Below are 26,067 nucleotides of genomic sequence, written 5' to 3' on the forward strand. Positions count from 1 at the left end.
CAGGGGTGGGAAATTAATGTTCCAAGACGTCACGTCACATGAGAACTTGTGACTGTTGAGGTGGGCCAAACCAATATTCTGCTCAATATTAATATTAATACACTACTTATAAATATTTTATATTAATATTAATTATTATATAACTTAATATTGAGCAGAATTAAGTATGATGACACACCCCGATATACAGTGTGAGCCCCACTTAGTCTCCAATATACCTAGGAGCCCACACACAGCCTCCTATATAATGTATGAGACTTCACACAGCTACTACATACAGTATGAGCCCCCACATAGCCCCCGAGTATATAGTATGAGCACCCACATAGTCTCTCTGTATACAATATGAGCCCACACGTAGCCCCCTATATACAGTATGAGAGCTAAATAGTCTCCTATTTTAGTATGAGTTTCCTACATTCAGTATGAGCCCACACATGGCCTCCTATATACAGTATGAGCCTCCACATAGCCCCCTAATTACAGTATGAGCCCCAAACATAGCCTCCTATAAACATGCAAACATTCCATCTATATTTGCAAAAAAATACCCAACACATACCTTGTTCCTGTTCCCCCGAAGCTGTGCTCCTGTCTCCAGTGTGCTGATTATCTGCACCATAGAAGCAATGAAGTGACAACAGCACGCCAGCCCATTTAGTTGCACATGCTGATTAGTAGAATAAGGAACTGAAGGCTCTGCCTTCCACAAATGTAATCACTGTAGTCTGCATCCCGAGAATACACATAGCAGTGACATTAGGAGATGGCTGTCAGGCGAGGGCATAGTACTGCCCATAGTCCACTGTTTATGCCCTTTTGGCTGTCACAGGGCCGGGCTGGAACTGCTAGAGGGCCAGATGTGGCTTGTGGAATGCAGTTTGCCCAATTCTGGTCTAGAGCTTTATGTGTAACTACAGGATAATTCTGAAAATCAGTATATAATAAATTGCTCCTCTATTAGGTGTATTTTCCGAGTTCTGCACTTTTGCACTCACTTCTATGACATGAGAATTGCAACAAGGGTCTTCTTATCATCATGGCATACCTCTATTAAATTAACATAAGTTGTGCATTGAGCAAAGTGGCTACTGTGTCCAGACATGGAAGCGGTAGATGGCTCCAGTACTAATTTGGTTAAATGTAAAAATTCATCATAATGCATAATTCAATTGTACAGTACATAATAAACCTTGTTTGTACAGTTGAAGATAATAAACCTTGTAATAAATATTTTCTGAGAAATTAGCTTCCTTCTACATTTACTAGCCATTTCCGCTCCTCCCTGCTACCTAAACTTGCCATTTACTCTAAAAAAAACCCTCTGATTAAAGGCTGAGTCACACATAACGAAATCGTTAACGATATCATTGCAACGTCACGCTTTTGGTGACGTAAGCAACGATCCCGCTAACGATCTCGTTATGTGTGACAGCGACCAACGATCAGGCACCTGCTGGGAGATCGATTGGTCGATGGGAATGATCAGGACCTTTTTTTGGTCGCTGATCACCCGCTGTCATCGCTGGATCGGTGTGTGTGACGCCGATCCAGCGATGTGTTCACTTGTAACCAGGGTAAATATCGGGTTACTAAGTGCAGGGCCGCGCTTAGTAACTCGATATTTACCCTGGTTACCATTGTAAAAGTTAAAAAAAAAAACACTACATGCTCACATTCTGATGTCTGTCACGTCCCCCGGCGTCCACAGGGTTGACTGTGTCAGCGCCGACCATAAAGCAGAGCACAGCGGTGACGTCACCGCTGTGCTTTGCTTTATGGCCGGCGCTGACACATTCAGTTCAGGGAAGCTCTCGGCAGCAGCGCGTGCATATTAGCAGCGCTCCTGCCGAAAGCAGTTTTAACCCTGTGGACGCCGGCGGGGGATGTGACAGACATCAGAATGTGAGTGAGTATGTAGTGGTTTTTTTTTACTTTTACAATGGTAACCAGGGTAAATATCGGGTTACTAAGCGCGGCCCTGCACTTAGTAACCCGATGTTTACCCTGGTAACCTGGGTGCTGCAGGGGGACTTCGGCATCATTGAAGACAGTTTCAACTATGCCGAAGTCGTTCCCCTGATCGTTGGTCGCTGGAGAGAGCTGTCTGTGTGACAGCTCCCCAGCGACCACACAACGACTTACCAATGATCACGGCCAGGTCGTATCGCTGGTCGTGATCGTTGGTAAGTCGTTAGTGTAACGGTACCCTAAGACTGATTGAGTGCTCAGTGGGTGTCATGTTACAAAGCCCATTATACTTTCTGAAGATGGGACAGAGTAGGAGTGAGGAGCAGAGTGAGGAAACAAGTAAAGGAAAACATAAAAAGATTGTGGTGAACTTTCTAAGAAATCTTTTACCTCACTCCAGAGCTGATTCACATCGCAATAGCTGAGTACTAGTATAATTTCCTCCATTTCCTCCTTGCATCTGTATGATACAAAAATGAACAAAGAGCAGAATTCTCTCTCTCTGTGTTGTAGTGTGCATAGCAGAGATCACAGCAGCCAGCCTTCCTTCTCCAGCTCCCAGTGGATTACAATTTAAGAGATAAAACATGCAGAGGGGAAAACTGGTGAGTTAGGATACCAGTCATATCATGGTGAGAAACAATGTTATTCCTCACATGGAGACACAGGGGTCAGTGGATGCTATTGTCCGCTGGCCCGGCTGTCTTTAGAAAGATGGCATGGACCAGGGCTCATACCACTGAATGCCTGCTTTCTTTCCCCATGGGCAGAACACTACTCAGACAACACAGGGTGAGGATAAAACAGTGTGGCAAAAATTTATTGAACCACCAACACAAAATAGCATACAGAACAGTCCTAGCAAATACCCAAGATAGTGCAAATTACAGAGTCTTACCCTTCTGCTGACTCACCTGGATTACAGCTGCTTCCAGTGTTGCATACCCCCCACTAGTGGATCCCCACTTTTGGCGGGCCCCCACAGCGAGGAGGTAATGACAAGATTAGGAAGCTAACCGCGAGCAGTGAGGTATGTGGCCAGGTGAATAGATTGTCCCAACCTGGATTCTTTAAGATGTTTCTGGGATTTCAGTGATGGTCAATGAAGCAGTCCTGAGTTCTTCCAGCTGGGTCCGTAGTACCCTAAGCTGACATCCTGAAGAGTCACCCCAACTGGAAGAAAAAGTCTTTTTATACAGTGGCATGTAACCTATTTTTAGATTTAACAAGTGTCCTTCAGTCCAGCACCACAGGTAAGGGGAAGAATGGTGATGAGATCAAGTAGCATTACTTGATTATTTAAACTATTTGCATAGTTTTTCCTTCTCCGCTTTTGAAGTCGACAAAGCGGCTCCATAACATAATGTATAATTAGCATATCAGCAAACATCATTTTTCAGTGACCGTGTCTTAGGGTACCGTCACACATTGAAATTTTCATCGCTGCGACGGCACGATTCGTGACGTCGCAGCGTCGTATAATCATCGCTCCAGCGTCGTAGACTGCGGTCACACGTTGCAATCACGGCGCTGGAGCGATGCCGAAGTCCCCGGGTAACCAGGGTAAACATCGGGTAACTAAGCGCAGGGCCGCGCTTAGTAACCCGATGTTTACCCTGGTTACCAGCGTAAACGTAAAAAAACAAACAGTACATACTCACCCATCGGTGTCCTTCAGGTCCCTTGCCGTCTGCTTCCTGCTCTGAGTGCAGCCGTACAGTGAGAGCAGAGCGCAGCACCGCTGCGCTCTGCTCTCACTTTCCGGCCGGCACTCAGAGCAGGAAGCAGACGGCAAGGGACCTGAAGGACACCGACGGGTGAGTATGTACGGTTTGTTTTTTTACGTTTACGCTTGTAACCAGGGTAAACATCGGGTTACTAAGCGCGGCCCTGCGCTTAGTTACCCGATGTTTACCCTGGTTACAAGTGAAGACATCGCTGGATTGCTGTCACACACAACGATCCAGCGATGTCAGCGGGTGATCAAGCGACGAAAGAAAGTTCCAAACGATCTGCTATGACGTACGATTCTCAGCAGGGTGTCTGATCGCAGTAGCGTGTCAGACACAGCGATATCGTAACGATATCGCTAGAACGTCACGAATCGTAACGTCGTAGCGATGGAAATTTCAATGTGTGACGGTACCCTTACTGTTTTACAAAGATAACAGAAGATAAACTGTAGGAGATAATATTAGGGGTTAATATTCGTCCTACAAGAGTCACTACTTCAGACAACAGTTTATGATTCTGGGTCTACACAATTTACATCTGGCATAATTAAGAAACAATGTGGAGTCATCACACCTCATATATATTATTGTGCTCTGAGATCTAAAGTGATCCCAGGACATGGTAATTGTAAGATGTAGAAAAAAAGTGCTAAAAACCAATGAATTGTTAGAATCCCCAGTATGGTCTTTGGCACCTCTTTTACCACTGGCGCAAGCTAAAGCCACTTGGTCTTGACTTCCGGCCATGACTGCAAACGAGTTGTCCCTAGTATCATACAGTAGTTTGTACCAGTAATGCAGTTCCATAGCAATAAACTAATATTTACCAGTTATTGCTTTTTTCTTGAATGTTATTAATAGAAAACAGGAAGAATCTGTGGATTTGTTTGAATGCATCGAATAAACTCTATATGTCTTATTAATTATCTGAAATTAGAGTCTTTAATAATTAGCAGCGAAAAAAAGTCCACAAATCCTTCCTGGCTTCTATTGTAAATGGTTTGATGACCGGCGTATCCACAGCAGCTGAACAACATTCTAAAACGCACAATTCTATGGATCAGGTGAGCATAATCTGCTATTCTCAATTCTGAATATTTATCGAAAAAGACTCTATTACACTATTTTTTCTCAAGGTTATCTACTTGGATTTTTTTTAACATTCAATGTTTGTAGATTATTGATATCGTGTAAGTAATACAACAGTATCAAATATATAAATACTGTATATACTGCTTTTGCCATGGGAAACTGGGTAAGCTTATTGACCCGAGTATAAGCCAGGTATGCATTGTCCCCTCATCCCTGTCCTGCTATGCGTGTATCCCTCTGTCCTGTCCTGGTATGTGGCTCCCCCTGTTGTATGCATGGCTCCCCCATCCCGCATTGCTCAGCTCCCCTGGTCCCGCATTGCTCAACTCCCCCAGTCCCGCATGGCTCAGCTCCCCCAGTCCCGCATGGCTCAGCTCCCCCTGGTCCCGCATGGCTCAGCTCCCCCGGTCCTGCATGGCTCAGCTCCCCTCCTTCCCCTGGTTGTATGCATGGCTCATATTGCCCCACCTGTCCAACTCAACCTCCTCGCGCCTGAATCTCCGTCCCTGCATCTCTGTTGTCCGGCACCAATGGCTCTCCTCTCCTCTGCTCAGCGGTCACGTGGTACTGCTCATTATGGTAATGAATATGCGCTCCATGCCTATGGGAGTGGAGACGCGTCCACATTCATTACCTTAATGAGCGGTAACACGTGACCACTCAGCACAGGAGAGGAGAGCTACCAGCGCCATGACAACAGGGATGCAGGGACAGAGATGCAGCGACGGAGGGTGAGTATGATGTCTTCTGATAGCCAGCGGCTGCAGCTGCAGCTGTCACTGTGCCACAGTTGCCGGCTCCTGCCGCTGCTCCGCTGCTCCCCCTCCCTCACCAGCGTTCTGGACAATTTACTCGTGGATAAGCCAAGGGGGGCGTTCTCAGCACAAAAATTTGTGCTGAAAATCTCGGCTTATACACGAGTATATACACTATTTTTACTGAGATATTTCCCTGGGTAGATGTTATTCCCTATCCACAGAAACAACAGTACCCCCAATTATTGTCAAAACTGAGCACTTGTATCTCCTTTAGGCCAGGATCCCACTAGCGAATCACATCTGATGCAAGAGAATCGGATGTGGTATACTAATGACACTTGGCGTGTCAGTGCTCTGCGCTCCGACCCTCGTGCATGAGAGAAAATGAGCATAGGTGCGGAAGAGATGGAGAAATTAATTTCTCCATCTTCTCTGCTTCTGGCGTCGGTGGGAATCACACTGCACTCAGGTGATATCTGATTGCAGTATAATGTTTCACCCGCAACAATAGACTTATGTGGGTGCGATTCTCGGGTGCAATCGCAGCATACCGAATCGGCAATAAAACAAAACGCACTTTTCCATTTTCATTTAAAAATAACAAACACAGTTATACTCACATAGCGCCTAATCCCACTGAATCCCTTGCCTCCTGTAAGAAAACAAAAATAAAAAACAACAATATCCCTCACCTCTCCGTTGTTCTGTCCCATGCTGTAATCCTTGTCTGGCGATGAATAGTTTTCAACCTGGATGGAGCCAAGATGCAAAGATCCAGGCTGAGAACCACTGGTGAATGAGGTGCTCTGAGCGAAGCTTTAGTGATGAGGTCACCACAGATTACTTTCCAGCTCAGTGACTTTTCCGCAGATCACGATGAGAAATATCCATGGCCTCTTACTAGCCTGAGAATACCAGCCGCCAGATGTCTGCTTTAGCAAGGCTGATTGTCACAAATGGGAGGAACCCATGCCATTTTTTAAAATTATTTATTTAAATAATTAAAAAACAGCGTGGGGACCCCTCTACTGTATTTTTGATAACCAGCCTTGCTGAAGCCCCCAGCTGTGAGTTTTGCCTGGCTGGGTATCAAAATTACAGGGGAACCCACGCCAAGTTTATTTTTAATTATTTATTTACAGTGAGGAGCCGGCTGATGAATATACCCATCAGCAGCTCCTGCTCTCACTGTTATTAGCGGCAGCAGGCGGCAGCTGATGGGAGCTGTAGTCCCATGAGCTGACACCAGTGACTGGAGGTAAACTTTATACCTCCGATCACAGCTGCGAGCTCACGCTGTCTTTTGACCACGTGGGAACTGCGGCTCTCTGACCAGCGTGGATGATTTCACCGCCGATTAGAAGGGGTGTTTGTCATGCACATGACAGCGCAATAAACACCTGGTGTTTGGGCAGCCAATCATAGTAATGCCGGAACGAAAGATGGTGCCAGCATTACTATGATTGGCAAGTAAATAAAGCGCCAAGCATGCTGCACGGGTCACCCAAATACACCGAGGTGGATACCAAATCACTTACTGAGTAACAAATAGCGTACTATTTGTGCAAGAAACGAATAGTGCCAAATGTATGCGCTCATCACTAAGTGTAACTTTTTGAGCAAAGTCACTCCTACTCCATTATATGGCAGGCGTGCTGCCCTTGTATTCACAGTTCAGATTGTCAGTCAAAAAAAGCCTTTGCTTTGCTGTAGATTTTCAGATAAATCCCATTACAATGTGTAAAAGAGGTAACGTCTCCTGTTAACAGCATTCTACAATTTGCCAGCAAAACCACACGGGACTGACTGATCACAGCTTCAGTATTTAACAAAGACAGAAAGTGCAGCCGCCACTCGCCCTTTCATCTATGGGAGGTTTACAATGCACATCCTACAGTAGGTCAAATGGGATGAAGAGATGTCCTTATGTCATTAATATAAAATTGCAAAAGGTAAACAATATATATATATATATATTATATTAATATTATATATATATATAATCTCCATGTGTCTGTCAATAGCATGAAAACAATAATCGGATGTAGGAAGGAACTAATGTGATGAATCAAACACATCAGTTTCACACCATGACTGACAGAGTTCATCCCTATTTGACACATGCGTTGAGCATGGCATGCATTTTATTTGGTAGTCATAAGAGCACAGGATCGAGTTCAAGGGTGGATTATAAAGCAGTAAATACATTTATTGGACTACACTACCCCAAAAATTGACAAAAACTGTGTTTTCTTAGTTTAGAAAAAAAAGTTTATAACCAGGACTGTAATAATAATAATACAGCCCCCTTATAGTATTATGGTCCCCACAGCCCCAGATAGTATGATATTACAGAGCATGGAGCTGTGGCTCTGTGTGTCACCGCAGCTGTTAACATTATCATTGTAGTGAAGATGCCGATATTGTTAATATTATCACAAATGATGTGGCCAAAGGCTGAGTTGGTCCATCTGGCATTTACCAAATTTGCTTGATGGCCAGCATGGCCCTGAAGAGAAGTGACCCTTTTCTAGATGAAGTTATCAGAGGAAGTTGTCACAGTTAATTCATTACAAGAGTTTGAAAAGGCACCTGAATAACTTTCTTGAGAATGAAAATTAGAGATGAGCAGAAAAGTTTGATTTACCCTTGTCTGGCCTCCAAACCAGTCCTCTCTGGCAGATGGACCAGGGCAGTCTTCACTCTGGGATGGAAAATCTCTGCCTATGATTCTGGGTGCCGCTTACTAAGCCCTCAATAAGACATGATGTAGCAATGTGATGTTCATCAAGTTGTCGTGTCAGGCCTACTGACTACATCTAATGAGACATCAGGATGTTTTGGTGGACTAGTAAATATCAAAGGCCGAAAATTGTCGGTTTAGTAGTGAATAGTGTTGAGCGATACTTTCCGATATCGGAAAGTATCGGTATCGGAAAGTATCGGCCGATACCGTCAAAATATCGGATCCAATCCGATACCGATACCCGATCCCAATGCAAGTCAATGGGACGAAAATATCGGAATTAAAATAAACCCTTTATAAACTTGTAGGTTCATTCTACATGAAGGAAAACAACTAAGAATAATGTAGGATGTATTGGGGGACGTGGCGGAGACATTAAAGGCACAGAGGTTTAGCCCAATCTAATAGAATAGCAGGTTTTTGGTTTTTTTTATGACGTTCGGCGGTAGAAAGATTTAGACTATGTTAATTTTTTTTTATTTTGTCAGATATTGATGTTTCACTACTTCCACGCCCTTCACCTTCTTTTTTACTTCTCCCACACTTTCTTCTTCATTATCCTCATCATCAGCTTCTTTGACATCAACTTCTTCACCTTATTCATCTTCTTCTTCATCTTCTACCTATTATTTTTTTGGTTACATTGTTCATATTCTTTTTATTTTACTATTATCTTCATCATATTCTACTTCTTCATCATATTCTTATTTGTGACAGGCATTCCCGTAGTTGTTATCTATAAAAGTTTGAAGATTACACCTTCCGTTCTGCCTGTCACAAAACAGTTACATTTGTCCGCGTTCAGTTTGGCCTGCAGCATCAGGCTTTATCCAGGGGCACCACGAGGAGGAACGGACTCACCCCCATACACTGCTTAGTCTTCTTCTGCTTATAATTTAGATAATATTTTTTGCTCTGATATTTAGTGTTATGCTTAATGTTCTTCTGCTCTTTGTTCTGCAGCCTCTTGTTCTTCTGCTTCTCGGTCTTCCAGGTCGTCGTCGTCTCCAGGGTCGTCGTCTCCGGGGTCGTCGTCATCGGGGTGGTCTTCAGGGTCGTCGTCTCCGGGGTCGTCGTCATCGGGGTGGTCTTCGGGGTCATCGTCTCCAGGGTCGTCGTCATCACGGTGGTTGTCGTCTCTGGTGTCGTCGTCATCTTAGGGGTGGTCTTCCGGGTCATCGTGTTTAGTCTCTTGAACTTGGAAATGTAGCAGAAGGTACAAGAAGGCTGAGAAAATGCCGAGAACCAGCTGATGGAACTGGAACTCGGATGGCTACCCGAAGGTCCAAGAGCCAATGGAACTACCGAGGACCAGCTGACGTTACTGGAACCCGGTTACTAAGCAGGAGGTACCCGTGCCTGAAAGCACTACCAAGGACCACCTGACGTTGGTGGAACTCGGATACCCAGAGGGAGGCACCTAAGCCAAAGGCTCTGCCCGGAACCAGCTGATGGTACTGGAACCAGGATGGGGAGCAGAAGGTACAAGAGCAAAAGACACTGCCGAGAACCAGCTGACGGTGCTGGAACCCGGATGGGTAGCCGAAGGTCCAAGAGCCAATGGAACTACCGAGGACCAGCTGACGTTACTGGAACCCGGTTACTAAGCAGGAGGTACCCGTGCCTGAAAGCACTACCAAGGACCACCTGACGTTGGTGGAACTCGGATACCCAGAGGGAGGCACCTAAGCCAAAGGCTCTGCCCGGAACCAGCTGACGGTACTGGAACCAGGATGGGGAGCAGAAGGTACAAGAGCAAGTGTCTGCGTGGCTTTTGCAGGACACGATGCCGGCTGCACAGCAGGGGAACAGCTGGCGGTGCTGAACCCCACTGACACATTGGCTGGTGTTTTTCTCTGTGCAGCTAGCAGTACCGGGCCCCAACTGGCGGTGTTGGAGCCCGGGGTCAGCAGGAGGAGGAGATGGAGCAGAGTGTAGGCCGAAGCCTGCACTGGCGGCAGCTTTTGGGTCTGTTGTGCCTGCGTGGCAGTTGCAGGACACGTTGCCGGCTGCACAGCAGGGGAACAGCTGGCGGTGCTGAACCCCACTGACACATTGGCTGGTGTTTTTCTCTGTGCAGCTAGCAGTACCGGGCCCCAACTGGCGGTGTTGGAGCCCAGGGCTCTGCAGGGGGAGCAGAGTGTAGGCCGAAGCCTAATTGAACCAATTTCAAAGGTAACCTTTAACCCCCCCTCAGGGGTTACAAAGTAGAAGAGCCACAGCTTATGCAGCAGTAGTGCTGCACAAGTCAAAGGTTGCTCTTTTAATTTCGCTCCTTGCACACGCTGAATGAAACACGTATAACATTTAGCCCTTTAAACAGTCAAACTGTGTTGGAGGCGCGAGTTCCCTTTGTAATGAGACGCAGCACAGATGTCAAGAATCCCACCTTGGTGCTGGGTGCAGCCTCCTGAGCGTTGTTATTTGCTGTACAGGAGTCTGCGCTGTCGTGTGATCCCCTGGCCTAGCGCTGTTAGCGCTGCCCATGTTCTGGCATCATTTAATGTCGGCCGGTGCGGTTCGCGATGACCATGAATCCCAGCCCCGCAGTGTCTTAACATTGTTAAAACACTGCGGGGCTGGGATTCAGGGCCTGGCGCAGCACATATGTTCGCCTCTCACACTCGGGTCCTTACACCCGCTTCAGACTGTGCGGCATCATCTGATCCCTTATCGCATGCCACGGCCATGAAGCCGCACAGTCCGCAGAAGGCGGAAGGAGATGAGGGACAGGCGAACTGATGCACTGATCATGCCCGTCAATCACACCCTCGCAGTCCCAATAAATAAGACAACGAGGGGCGTTGTGTGGGTCAGGGCGGCCACAGAGGCGCAGGCAGCCAAACAATGATGCCAGAAGACGGGCAGCGCTACCAAGGGGGTTGCAGCGTGTCATTACAAAGGAAAGTCACACCACCGGGACGGTTAAATGGTCACACAGAGGACACATTTTAGACGTGTTTTCAGTTCCACATGTGCGAGGAGAATACGTTTATGAGCCACCTTGCACACATGCAGCATTACCGCTGTACAAGGTGGCCTTTAAAACGTACAAACGCCTGGGGGAGGGGGGACAGGTTCCCTTCAATTTCAGTTCTTGTGTCTGCGTGGCTTTTGCAGGACACGATGCCAGCTGCACAGCAGGGGAACAGCTGGCGGTGCTGAACCCCACTGACACATTGGCTGGTGTTTTTCTCTGTGCAGCTAGCAGTACCGGGCCCCAACTGGCGGTGTTGGAGCCCGGGGTCAGCAGGAGGAGGAGATGGAGCAGAGTGTAGGCCGAAGCCTGCACTGGCGGCAGCTTTTGGGTCTGTTGTGCCTGCGTGGCAGTTGCAGGACACGTTGCCGGCTGCACAGCAGGGGAACAGCTGGCGGTGCTGAACCCCACTGACACATTGGCTGGTGTTTTTCTCTGTGCAGCTAGCACATCTGGGCCCCAACTGGCGGTGTTAGAGCCCAGGGTCAGCAGGAGGAGCAGGGGGAGCGGAGTGTAGGCCGAAGCCTGCACTGGAGCAAGTTGAAAGGAAACCTTTAACCCCCCCCCCCCCCCAGGCGTTTGTAGCTGGAAGAGCCATCGTGTACACCACTAATGCTGGAAAAGGTAAACTTAGCTCTTTTAATTATGGTCCTTGCAGATGCTGAACCTAACACTTATGAAATGTGTCCCCTCACAGCGTTCAACCGTCCGGTAGGTGGAACTTTCCTTTGTCATGTGACGCAGCACAGCCGTCATTTTTACCCCCTTGGCGCCGTGCGCCGCCTCCTCAGCGTTGTTTGAATCTGTCCCGGAGCCTGCGCTGTTAGGTTACCCCTTGGCCATTCACACATTTCGCGCTGCCCGTCTTCTGACATCATTTGCTGTCAGGCTGGCTGCGCCTGTGTGGGTGCGCTGTCCGAGATTCAGCCTCGCGGTGTCGTGTAATGTAATCCCACCGCGGGCCTGGGATCCGTGGCCATGCGCAGTGCATATCCTCACCTCTCACTCCCCTCCCTACGGCTTCTTCAGACTGTGCGGTGTCACAGCCGTGGCATGCTATTAGGGATCAGCTGACACCGAACAGTCTTTAGAAGCCGTAGGTAGGGGAGTGAGAGGCGAGGATATGCACTGCGCATGGCCACGGATCCCAGGCCCGCGGTGGGATTACATTACACGACACTGCGAGGCTGAATCTCGGACAGCGCACACACACAGGCGCAGCCAGCCTGACAGCAAATGATGTCAGAAGACAGGCAGCGCGAAATGTGTGCATGGCCAAGGGGTAACCTAACAGCGCAGGCTCCGGGACAGATTCAAACAACGCTGAGGAGGCGGCGCACGGCGCCAAGGGGGTAAAAATGACGGCTGTGCTGCGTCACATGACAAAGGAAAGTTCCACCTACCGGACGGTTGAACGCTGTGAGGGGACACATTTCATAAGTGTTAGGTTCAGCATCTGCAAGGAGCACCACGAAAAGAGGCACTTTTTCCCTTTGCATCATTACTGCTGCACAAGGTGGCTCCTTCAGTAACAAACGCCTGGGGGGGGGGGGGGGACAGGTTCCCTTAAATTTAACTTGTTGTGCCTGCGTGGCGGTCTCAGTACACGTTGCCGTATACACAGCAGGGGAACAGCTGGCGGTGCTGAACCCCACTAACACATTTGCGAGGTGTTTGGCTCTGTGCGTACAGCACTTCTGGACGGCAACTGGCGGTGTTGGAGCCCAGGGACAGGTGGAGGAGGAGGAGGTTGGAGGAGGTAGGAGGGATTGCCACACACACAGCAGGGGAACAGCTGACGTTACTGAACCCCAATAACAGAGGAGGGACTGTTGACTGTGCGTACAGCACTTCTGGACGGCAACTGGCGGTGTTGGAGCCCAGGGACAGGTGGAGGAGGAGGAGGTTGGAGGAGGTAGGAGGGATTGCCACACACACAGCAGGGGAACAGCTGACGTTACTGAACCCCAATAACAGAGGAGGGACTGTTGACTGTGCGTACAGCACTTCTGGACGGCAACTGGCGGTGTTGGAGCCCAGGGACAGGTGGAGGAGGAGGAGGTTGGAGGAGGTAGGAGGGATTGCCACACACACAGCAGGGGAACAGCTGACGTTACTGAACCCCAATAACAGAGGAGGGACTGTTGACTGTGCGTACAGCACTTCTGGACGGCAACTGGCGGTGTTGGAGCCCAGGGACAGGTGGAGGAGGAGGAGGTTGGAGGAGGTAGGAGGGATTGCCACACACACAGCAGGGGAACAGCTGACGTTACTGAACCCCAATAACAGAGGAGGGACTGTTGACTGTGCGTACAGCACTTCTGGACGGCAACTGGCGGTGTTGGAGCCCAGGGACAGGTGGAGGAGGAGGAGGTTGGAGGAGGTAGGAGGGATTGCCACACACACAGCAGGGGAACAGCTGACGTTACTGAACCCCAATAACAGAGGAGGGACTGTTGACTGTGCGTACAGCACTTCTGGACGGCAACTGGCGGTGTTGGAGCCCAGGGACAGGTGGAGGAGGAGGAGGTTGGAGGAGGTAGGAGGGATTGCCACACACACAGCAGGGGAACAGCTGACGTTACTGAACCCCAATAACAGAGGAGGGACTGTTGACTGTGCGTACAGCACTTCTGGACGGCAACTGGCGGTGTTGGAGCCCAGGGACAGGTGGAGGAGGAGGAGGTTGGAGGAGGTAGGAGGGATTGCCACACACACAGCAGGGGAACAGCTGACGTTACTGAACCCCAATAACAGAGGAGGGACTGTTGACTGTGCGTACAGCACTTCTGGACGGCAACTGGCGGTGTTGGAGCCCAGGGACAGGTGGAGGAGGAGGAGGTTGGAGGAGGTAGGAGGGATTGCCACACACACAGCAGGGGAACAGCTGACGTTACTGAACCCCAATAACAGAGGAGGGACTGTTGACTGTGCGTACAGCACTTCTGGACGGCAACTGGCGGTGTTGGAGCCCAGGGACAGGTGGAGGAGGAGGAGGTTGGAGGAGGTAGGAGGGATTGCCACACACACAGCAGGGGAACAGCTGACGTTACTGAACCCCAATAACAGAGGAGGGACTGTTGACTGTGCGTACAGCACTTCTGGACGGCAACTGGCGGTGTTGGAGCCCAGGGGCAGGTGGAGGAGGAGGAGGTTGGAGGAGGTAGGAGGGATTGCCACACACACAGCAGGGGAACAGCTGACGTTACTGAACCCCAATAACAGAGGAGGGACTGTTGACTGTGCGTACAGCACTTCTAGACGGCAACTGGCGGTGTTGGAGCCCAGGGACAGGTGGAGGAGGAGGAGGTAGGAGGGATTGCCACACACACAGCAGGGGAACAGCTGACGTTACTGAACCCCAATAACAGAGGAGGGACTGTTGACTGTGCGTAGAGCACTTCTGGACGGCAACTGGCGGTGTTGGAGCCCAGGGACAGGTGGAAAAGCAGAGGAACACAATGTAGGCCGAAGCCTGAGAAAGTCGAAAGGGAACCTTTAACCCCCCCCAAGGCGTTTGTAGCTGAAAGAGCCAGCTTGTGCAGCACAAAAGATGCAAAAGGAAAAGGTGGCTCTTTTCATCATGCTCCTTGCAAACACAGAACTAAACACTTATAAAATGTGTCCCCTGCAACCGTAGAACCGTCCTGGAGGTGGGACTTTCCTTCATAATGTGACGCAGCACAGCCGTCATTCCTACCCCCCCGGCGACGCGCACTGGCTCCTCAGCGTTGTTTGATTCCGTCCCGGAGCCTGCGCTGTTATGTTATCCCGTGGCCAGGCACACTTAGCGCTGCCCGTCTTCTGGCATCATTTGGTGTCAGGATGGCTGCGCCTGTGCGGCCGCACTGGCAGAGAGCCCGCCTCGCAGTGTCTTCTGATTTAATCCCACCACGGGCCTGGGATCCATGGACATGCACAGTGCATATCCTCGCCTCTCACTCCCCTCCCTACGGCTTCTTAAGACTGTGCGGTGTCACGGCCGTGGCATGCTATTATGGACCAGCTGACACCGAACAGTCTGAAGAAGCCATAGGGAGATGAGTGAGAGGTGGAGGTTCAGATATGCACTGCGCATGTCCATGGATCCCAGGCCCCCGGTGGGATTAAATCAGAAGACACTGCGAGGCGGGCTCTCTGCCAGCGCGGCCGCACAGGCGCAGCCATCCTGACACCAAATGATGCCAGAAGACGGGCAGCGCTAAGTGTGCCTGGCCACGGGATAACATAACAGCGCAGGCTCCGGGACGGAATCAAACAACGCTGAGGAGCGGGTGCGCGGCGCCAGGGGGGTAGGAATGACGGCTGTGCTGCGTCACATTACGAAGGAAAGTCCCACCTCCGGGACGGTGTTACGGTATCAGTGGACACATTTTATAAGTGTTAAGTTCTGCGTGTGCAAGGTGCTAAACAAAAATAGCTACCTTTTCCTTGTGCAGCATTACTGCTGCACAAGGTGGCTCTTTCAGTAACAAACGCCTTGGGGGGGGGGACAGATTCCCTTACATTTCAGTTGTTGTGTCAGCGTGGCGGTCGCATGACACATTGCCGGCTACACAGCTGGGGATCAGCTGACGTTACTGAAACCCAATAACACTGGGTCGTATGTTTTGACTGTGCAGACGGCACTTCTGAGCCTCAACTGGCGGTGTTGGAGCCCAGGAATTTAAGTTCAGGTGGTAGAAAGATGAACACAACAGGAGACCTGGATAACGTATACAGTGACCTAATTATTTAATCAGGAGGAGGAGTGGCAAATTCCTGCGAGATCCAGGCCTTGTTCATTTTCAGGAAAGTAAGCCGTTCAACGTTATCGGAGGATAGTCGCATGCGACGGTCAGTTAGTACACCACCTGCAGCACTAAAGACACGTTCCGATAATACACTGGCCGCAGGGCAAGACAGCACCTCCAATGCATACTGGCTTAGCTCTGGCCATGTATCCAGCTTTGAGACCCAAAACTTGAAAGGGGAAGAGCCGTCTGGGAGTACAGCAAGAGGGCAAGACATGTAGTCTGTCACCATCTGACGGAACCGTTGCCTCCTGCTGACTGGAGCCGTCTGTGATGGTGTAGACTTTTGTGGGGGGCACAGAAAACTGTGCCACAGTTGGGCCATACTGGTCTTGCCTTGGGCAGAGGCACTGCTTCTGCTCCCTCTTTGTGCAGAGCCTCCACCACTGCCTGGACGCACTGAGCTGCTTTGGAATGCACTAGCAGAACTTCTCTCAGTTGGAATGGAGAAGATGATGGAATTGACCAGTGTGTCTTGGTACTCCCGCATTTTTCGCTCCCGGTTCAACGGTGTGATGAGGCTTTCTACGTTGTCCCGGTAGCGAGGATCGAGGAGGGTGAACACCCAATAATCAGACATGTTGAGAATGTGGGCGATGCGGCGGTCGTTTCTCAGGCACTGCAGCATGTAATCCACCATGTGCTGCAGACTGCCAACTGCCCAAGAAACGCTGTCCCCTGCTGGAGGCGTGATCTCTGCCTGCTCGTCATCACCCCACCCTCGCTGTACACACTGAGTACTGGACAATTCGGTAACTCCCTCCTCTGGACGGACGTCTTCCTCCTCCATTGACTCCTCCTCATCCTCCTCACAAACTGTCCCCTGCCTACGCGTTTGTGAGGAACCACGTGGCGCTGACTGTCCAGAAGATGATGGAAATGGTGAATCCTCATCCTCCACCTCTTCCACAACATCATCCCTTAGCGCTTGCAGTGATTTTTCAAGCAGGCAGATAAGGGGGACAGTCATGCTGACTAGTGCATCATCTGCACTCGCCATCCGCGTGGAATAATCAAAGGGACGCAAAACCTGGCAGACGTCATTCATAGTGGCCCACTCTGTGGTTGTGAAGTCTGTACGGCGCTGACTGCGACTTTTTTGCGCCTGAAGCAGCTGGTACTCCATTACAGCTTGCTGCTGCTCACACAACCGCTCCAACATATGTAACGTGGAATTCCACCTGGTAGGTAGGTCACATATGATGCGATGTTCCGGCAGGCGGTGTCGGCGCTGCAGAGCCGCAATGCGCGCTTTTGCCGTGCTGGAACGCCGCAAGTGAGCACACTCTAGGCGGACCTTGTGCAGCAGTGCATCAACATCCGGATAGTCCCTCAAAAAGCTCTGCACGACCAAATTGAGCACATGTGCCAGACATGGGATGTGAGTGAGGTTGCCGAGGCCCAGAGCTGCCACCAGATTTCGGCCATTATCACACACTACCATGCCTGGCTGGAGATTCGCTGGCACAAACCACACATCGCTCTCCTGCTTGATGGCATTCCAGAGCTCCTGCGCTGTGTGGCTACGATTCCCCCAAAAAATTAATTTCAACACGGCCTGTTGACGTTTGGCCACGGCTGTGCTCATGTCGGTCGTAACAGGTACACGTTCATCACGGGTCCATGTGGAGGTGGACTGTGACGGCTCCTGCAGCGATGATTCTGAGGAACTGGTGTAAGAGGAGGAGTCAATGCGTACAGAATGGATTCCTGCAATCCTTGGAGTGGGCAGGACACGTCCTGCGCCACTCGCACGGTCTGTACCCGGCTCAACGACATTAACCCAATGGGCAGTGAGGGAAAGGTATCGCCCCTGTCCATGTTGACTGGTCCACGCATCGGTGGTGAGGTGGACCTTGCTACTGACGGCGTTCAGTAGCGCGTGTTTTATGTGTCCCTCCACATGCTTGTGCAGGGCAGGGACGGCTTGCCTGCTGAAGTAAAAGCGGCTGGGCACATTGTACTGTGGGACTGCCAATGACATCAAGTCACGGAAGCTGTCAGTCTCCACCAGCCTGAATGACAGCATTTCCAGTGACAGAAGTTTGGCAATGCCTGCAGTCAGAGCCTGTGCTCGTGGGTGGTTTGACGAGAAAGGCCGCCTTTTCTCCCATGCCTGTACTACCGATGGCTGTAGACTGGGCTGGGAGTGTGTGGATGACTGGGAAAGTGGTGCTGCAGGTGGAATTACAGCGGGTCTCTGGACAACAGGGCCAGAGGTTCTTCCACGGCGATCCTGGGAGGAAGCCGAACCAGCTGCGTGTGAGCTAGAGGAAGAGGCAACACGAGCTGAAGAGGTGGTAGCTGCCGCTGTTGGTTGGCCTACCTCTTCAGTGTGTTTTTCTAACTCCGCCGGGTGCCTGTTGCGCACATGTTTCCACATGTTGGAGGTATTGAGGTTGCTGACATTTTTCCCTCTTTTGACTTTTTGATGACACACCTTGCATCTGACATAGCAAATGTCATCTGCAACTGTGTCAAAAAAGGACCAGGCACTGCAAGTCTTGGGAGCGCCCTTTTTGGCTTTTGGAAGAGACATGCTCCTAACGGGTGCCAAAGCGGAGGCTGCAGGATCCGCAGTCTTCCCCCTCCCTCTTTGGGCCGTACGGGGAATCTCTTCCTCAGAGCTGCTCCCACCACCTTCCTGTCCCTCACGCCAAGATGGGTCGAGGACCTCATCATCTACACTACCCTCTGCCCCCAACTGCTCCTCCTGGGTAGTCTCAGCAGCAGAGCACGCACCAGTAAGTGGCACCTGAGTGTCATCATCAGCTGATGCGGCCTGCGATGTGGTGACCGGAGCCACTGGCCCACCCGCCTCTTCAGAGGAAGACAGAAAAAGCTGTTGGGCATCACTGCACCCTGCCTCTTCTTCCATTTCTCCAATGCTGCTTGGCTGGCCCCCTGTTTTCAAGCCAAGAGATTCAGAGAACAGAAGTAGAGACGGCTCCTGTCCTGGGCTCTCTGTCTGCCTGGGCAATTTGGCAGGTGGTGAAGAGACAGATGGCTGCTCTCCAGTGCTCTGTGTCTGAGAGGATGTGGCACTAATGGAAGTTGATGCATTAGCTGCCATCCATCCGACAACAGCTTCAATTTGTTCTTGACGTAGCAGCGGTGTACGGCGCTCTGACACAAAGCTGCGCATGAACGACTGTTGCCTGGTGAAAGTGGGTGCTGATGAGTCACCGGTGCCCGCAGCAGGCACAGAATCCCCACGTCCCCTCCCTGCTCCGCGCCCACGCCCACGCCCACGTGCCTTACTCACTGCCTTCTTCATCTTGGTTGACTGATAAAGATAAGCAGAAAAGTACTAACGGATTTGTGTGCTTATTCCTGAGCAACTCCTCCTAACAGGTATAAGAAACACTAATTTTCTAAAGTGTGGACTAGACTTTAATATGAGCTAATGTGGCCTACACAAATGTAAAGTGGTGTCACTGGTGTGTTTGGTGAACTTTATTATTTATTTATTTTTTGGGGGCTGAACTGACAACAGATAGAGCTGCAGTCACACGGAGACCGTGCAGACAGACGTAAACGGCGCTGCAAGGCCCAAAAACCCTCCTCTACGTTATCCTATGTAGTGTTTTTCCACAAGTTAGCTGGAGACGGGTGGAAAGACACTAATAGGATTTTTTTAAATAAATTAGCAGCAGACTACACTACTTGAAAAAAAATTAAAATTGATTTGGCGGTATGACGCAGTGAACAACCCTGAGCTGGAGACAACCAGGCTATGGCTGCTCACAGACTACAGGGCGAGCTGCAGTCACACGGAGACCGTGCAGACAGCCGTAAACGGCGCTGCAAGGCCCAAAAACCCTCCTCTACTTTATCCTATGTAGTGTTTTTCCACAAATTAGCTGGAGACGGGTGGAAAGACACTAATAGGATTTTTTTGAATAAATTAGCAGCAGACTACACTACTTGAAAAAAAAAAAAAAAAAAAAAAAGAACAGTATGAGGCAATGAACCACCCTCCCTGAACTGAATACAACCAGCTATGGATGGCCTATGTGGCTGCACTCAGACTAGAGAGTGGGCTGCACTCACACACACACACACACACAGACCTTGCAGATCGCTGTGAAAACAGCGCTACAAGGCAAAAGCAAGGTGAATAGTAGGTGAACACAGCGGTTGCTAAATTAGCCTTTGGAAAGCACAAAGAAGCAAATCGCTATCTCTAAACTGTCCCTCAGTCAGCAAACAGCGTCCTGTCACTAACTGAATTCACAGCAGAGTGATCGCAAAATGGCGCCAGCGACTTTTAAACTGCAGCATGACATCATTTCAGCAGCCAATCACAGCCTTGCCAGTAGTTTCATGCCCTCCATGCTAAACAGGATGTGCCCAGCCCACACTTGGAATCATTCTCATTGGCTGAATTTCTGCATTTTGAATCTTGGAACTTCCGATTCCGGTATCCGATACGCGGCAAGTATCGGAATCCCGGTATCGGAATTCCGATAACACAAGTATCGGCCGATACCCGATACTTGCGGTATCGGAATGCTCAACACTAGTAGTGAACACTGCTCCTCTCCGGCTGTCATGGAGGACCGAACTTGAAGTAGGACCAGGGTAGTTTCAATATTTTTATTCACCTCTAGTAATAGTAACACAAATTATGGTTGCGAGATAGAAATGGGTTATTGACCAAGGGTTTTAGAGTCCGTAGAGATTTCTCGCCAAGATGAGAAAAGCTTACTGTTTTTTTGCCTTTCTCTGGTAGGTTAAATTGGATGGACTTATGTAGTTTTTCAACCATGTCAAAAAAACTATTTTGTTCCCTATGTTTAATGGTGTTTAGATGCAGCAAAGGTTTAGGGTTAAGAATATCAGAACTAAAATAGTTGTTGTTTCCCCAGAAAAATTCTTATGTGTTGTGCAGATCATGTCTGGCTGAGGCTGCTTTCACACTAGCGTCGGCCCGACGTACCAACGCACCAACGCATACTGTGACAAAAATGCCCGATGTTGGTAGCGGAAGCAGTCTTAAGATGCTTCCGCTGCTTCGTTGTAAGGTCCGGGGAGGAGGGGGCGGGGTTTCGGCTGCGCATGCGCGGTCGAAAATGGTGGTCCCGATGCACAAAAAAAGTTACATGTAACTTTTTTTGTGGCGGCGGTGCGCCAAAATACGACGCAACCGTCGCACGACGGTTGCAACGTGTGGCAATGCGTCGCAATGCGTCGGTAATGTTAGTCTATGTTGAAAAAACGCATCCTGCAGACAACTTTGCAGGATGCGTTTTTTCTCCTAAACGACGCATTGCGACGTGCAGCCAAAAACGCTGGTGTGAAAGTAGCCTTAAATAGTTTTGAAAAGTCACACATTGTTTTCCCAATGCAATGTTGTGCAAAATTTTTTTGACTTTTGGCGTTTTAAGGGTAAGTTCACACAGAGCGTTTTTGGTATGTTTTTTTCCTGTGTTTTTTTAATGCAAATTTTCAGCTGCTTTTTACAGTACCAGCAAAGCCTATGAGATTTCAGAAATCTCATACACACATTTGTTTTTTGTATGATCAGTATTTTGTGCTTTGCTGCGTTTTTTGGACTTAGATCATGTCACTTCTTTCAGCTTTTTTGCTGCGTTTTTTTCAACTTTTTTCACCCATTGACCCATTGAGCAAAAACGCAGCAAAAACGCAGGTATCATTATTTGCTGCGTTTTTGCTGCTGAAAATCCAAGGACATTAGCATGGACAAACAGAAGAAAAACACACACAAAAAAGCACCAAAAACGCAACAAAACACATCAAAAACGCACCCAAGCCTGCTTTTTTGACGCAGCTTCTTTCCTGCCAAGAAGATCAGGATTTGCTGCAGAAAAAAGCAGCAAAAACACCCTGTGTGAACTTACCCTAATGCTGTTTTCCGGCAAATGGGTGGGATGGGGGTGTGACAGGATATGATGTCGATTTCAGCTTATTCCTGATGAATGACGGCATTAGCTACACCACATATCTTACTGCAAACACAAAACCCAGCTGCATTTTAAATGCAGGAGGGGGATATCACACAGTGGTGGTTCACCCTCAATTCAATTGCCCAACTCCATAGCATTGCATAACAAAGCAGGAGGGCACGGAGTACATAAGTGCATATAAAAAAAATTTGTAATTTTATTTGTCTATCAGAAGATATATGTATAAAAAAAATTACAATACAAAAAACATTCAGGGAAACACAGAGATATTGAGGTCACTGTCTATAGTTGTATAAACATGCACTCGCACATGATATCAAACAATCACATGGATTCAGTGTTATTATGTCAGTGCACCAATACGGGTCAGAGAGGCACTAGGTCAAGCAATCGTATCTATATATGTATTTGTATCAAAATGTGCATCATGATTCAAAAGGCCGTGCCAAAACCTGATAAGGTGTTTCCCACCTGAGGCATGAAGGTGCTGCAACCAGTGTCTATTACAAAATTGCACATGCCCCGCAATCTACCCAGCAAGGGAAAGAGGGAAGAAAAAAAAAAGGTGCTACAGTGCAGTGTCAGGGGAAGGTACCATTCCATGGAGCAAATGTATTTAGTTAAAGTAACTATTTACTATACCTATCGATCATCGGTCCTTACCCAGAAGCAAGATAGTGACCCCCCTGGTCAGGTGCAGCAGTCCCACATATCTTACTCCAGCTGGGATCGAAGAAAGGTTTATGGCAAAGTGCACATGGAGATAAGTTCCACTTCGTGCACCTCTTAATGAATCAGGTTCCTTGTAATCTGCCCCACCTTCATCATCAAAAAAGTTAGTTTTTCACATCATTCTTGATTATTTGTGCATTAAATGCTATATTTGGAGAAAAAAGTACAAATCAGTTTAAAATATTAATTAACAGCCATTTGGGATTTCTAATATGAATTTGCTTCGTGAGACAACACCTGGATTCAATTATTGCTTGACATTTTTTACTAAATAACCTACAAAAATGAATATATATATCTATATATATAATTGTCTAAGGGTTTTTCCGTCTGTCTGTCTGTCTGTCTGTCTTTCTGTCTGTCTGTCTGTCTGTCTGTCTGTCCTGGAAATCCCGTGTCTCTGATTGGTCGAGGCCGCCAGGCCTTGACCAATCAGCGACAGGCACAGTATCGACGTAGATGTCATAATGGTTGCCAAGGCGACGATGATGTCATGAAGGTATACTACGGGGACATGCATATTCTAGAATACCCGATGTGTTAGAATCGGGCCACAATCTAGTATATATATATACAGGTCCTTCTCAAAAAATTAGCATATAGTGTTAAATTTCATTATTTACCATAATGTAATGATTACAATTAAACTTTCATATATTATAGATTCATTATCCACCAACTGAAATTTGTCAGGTCTTTTATTGTTTTAATACTGATGATTTTGGCATACAACTCCTGAAAACCCAAAAAACCTGTCTCAATAAATTAGCATATTTCACCCGTCCAATCAAATAAAAGTGTTTTTTAATAACAAACAAAAAAACCATCAAATAATAATGTTCAGTTATGCACTCAATACTTGGTCGGGAATCCTTTGGCAGAAATGACTGCTTCAATGCGGCGTGGCATGGAGGCAATCAGCCTGTGACACTGCTGAGATGTTATGGAGGCCCAGGATGCTTCAATAGCGGCCTTAAGCTCATCCAGAGTCTTGGGTCTTGCGTCTCTCAACTTTCTCTTCACAATATCCCACAGATTCTCTATGGGGTTCAGGTCAGGAGAGTTGGCAGGCCAATTGAGCACAGTAATACCATGGTCAGTAATCCATTTACCAGTGGTTTTGGCACTGTGAGCAGGTGCCAGGTCGTGCTGAAAAATGAAATCTTCATCTCCATAAAGCATTTCAGCCGATGGAAGCATGAAGTGCTCCAAAATCTCCTGATAGCTAGCTGCATTGACCCTGCCCTTGATGAAACACAGTGGACCAACACCAGCAGCTGACATGGCACCCCACACCATCACTGACTGTGGGTACTTGACACTGGACTTCAGGCATTTTGGCATTTCCTTCTCCCCAGTCTTCCTCCAGACTCTGGCACCTTGATTTCCGAATGACATGCAAAATTTGCTTTCATCAGAAAAAAGTACTTGGGACCACTTAGCAACAGTCCAGTGCTGCTTGTTTATGGTTCAAAAGTGGCTTTACCTGGGGAATGCGGCACCTGTAGCCCATTTCCTGCACACGCCTGTGCACGGTGGCTCTGGATGTTTCCACACCAGACTCAGTCCACTGCTTCCTCAGGTTCCCCAAGGTCTGGAATCGGTCCTTCTCCACAATCTTCCTCAGGGTCCGGTCACCTCTTCTCGTTGTACAGCGTTTTCTGCCACATTGTTTCCTTCCAACAGACTTACCATTGAGGTGCCTTGATACAGCACTCTGGGAACAGCCTATTTGTTGAGAAATTTCTTTCTGGGTCTTACCCTCTTGCTTGAGGGTGTCAATGATGGCCTTCTTGACATCTGTCAGGTCGCTAGTCTTACCCATGATGGGGGTTTTGAGTAATGAACCAGGCAGGGAGTTTTTAAAAGCCTCAGGTATCTTTTGCATGTGTTTAGAGTTAATTAGTTGATTCAGAAGATTAGGGTAATAGGTCGTTTAGAGAACCTTTTCTTGATATGCTAATTTATTGAGACAGGTTTTTGGGGTTTTCAGGAGTTGTATGCCAAAATCATCAGTATTAAAACAATAAAAGACCTGACAAATTTCAGTTGGTGGATAATGAATCTATAATATATGAAAGTTTAATTGTAATCATTACATTATGGTAAATAATGAAATTTAACACTATATGCTAATTTTTTGAGAAGGACCTGTATATATATATATATATATATATATATACATACATATTGTAAGATTGTGCTTACCGCATGTGTTCGGGGACACTCGCTTGGCACGGGATTCAAGCACACGGGCACGGTTTTTCGCTTAAACACAGTCTACGCGGTTTATTAAAGTGTCATAAACCAGGTTATGCACAGTTCATTATATACATTTCATAGAACACAATAGGCACCAATCGGTGACATTAACTTGCAGCTTTATCTTAGACACTAAACATGCTGGACCTCTCACTTCGTCCAATTACCATGGGTGTCCATACGCCGAACAGCTCATCAATGTCCCTAGTCATAAAATGCACATGACATTGGGTCGAGGACTCTAAACACGCTGAACTTCACTTCGTTCAGTTACCATGTGAGACCACACAGTTCATAGAATAACACAAGCACCAACTGTCAATGGTACCTTATGGGAGCTCCTGCTCCACCTGCTGACTCCTCCTCAGTCCTCTCTCCTGGGGAAACTGCCTTACGGGGTTCACCAACTTGCCTGGCCGGCACACATCAGTCAGTCCAGAGCCACCGAAGGACGGTAGCTTCCCCAACACAGACCATCCAGGTCCACAGTCTCTCAGGTGCTCCAGGAAGACTCCACTCACAGGACCTTCCAACACAGACTGTCCAGGACCACAGTTTCACTGTGCGCTATTCAGGACGTCCATCCCACCTGGGACCGTCCATCACACTGGCATGTGCTCTTCAGGACTCCTACTCCTAGGACATCCAACACAGGTTGTGCTCTTCAGGAAGCCTACTCCCAGGACTTCTAACACAGGTTACTCAGTGCACTCTTCAGGACGTCCGTCCCTACCGGGGACCGTCCAACACACAGGCATGTGACTTGTCCGGGTCCTATTCAGAGTAAACAACAAGACGTGCACTCTCGCTGGTAATGGTGCAGACTGAACGTGGAGGGGTCCTCCAATGTATAGTCTTAAATATCAACAGTCGCACTCAAAAAAGTATCTTCAGAGTGTTATTAGCCAAACAAGTGGTATTTTTATTATTAGGACATGAGTCCAACACTCCAGGCCACCAGGTCCAAAGCCCCACCATGAGTTCTTCAGGGAAACGACACTCCCAACACATAGGCTCTCCAGGACCTTCCAGGATAGACCATTCAGGTCCACACTCAGCGACCATACAGGAGC

General features: G+C 48.4%; 1 protein-coding gene across 8 annotated transcripts in view; it reads left to right on the plus strand.

Moving 5' to 3' along the window:
• UNC5D (unc-5 netrin receptor D) overlaps window positions 1-26,067 on the plus strand; it is a 930,366-nt gene that overhangs the window by 797,887 nt on the left and 106,412 nt on the right. The gene's annotated exons all lie outside the window — the stretch shown is intronic.

The sequence above is a fragment of the Ranitomeya variabilis genome, chromosome 5 (assembly GCF_051348905.1).
Source record: "Ranitomeya variabilis isolate aRanVar5 chromosome 5, aRanVar5.hap1, whole genome shotgun sequence".
Classification (NCBI taxonomy): Eukaryota; Metazoa; Chordata; class Amphibia; order Anura; family Dendrobatidae; genus Ranitomeya; species Ranitomeya variabilis.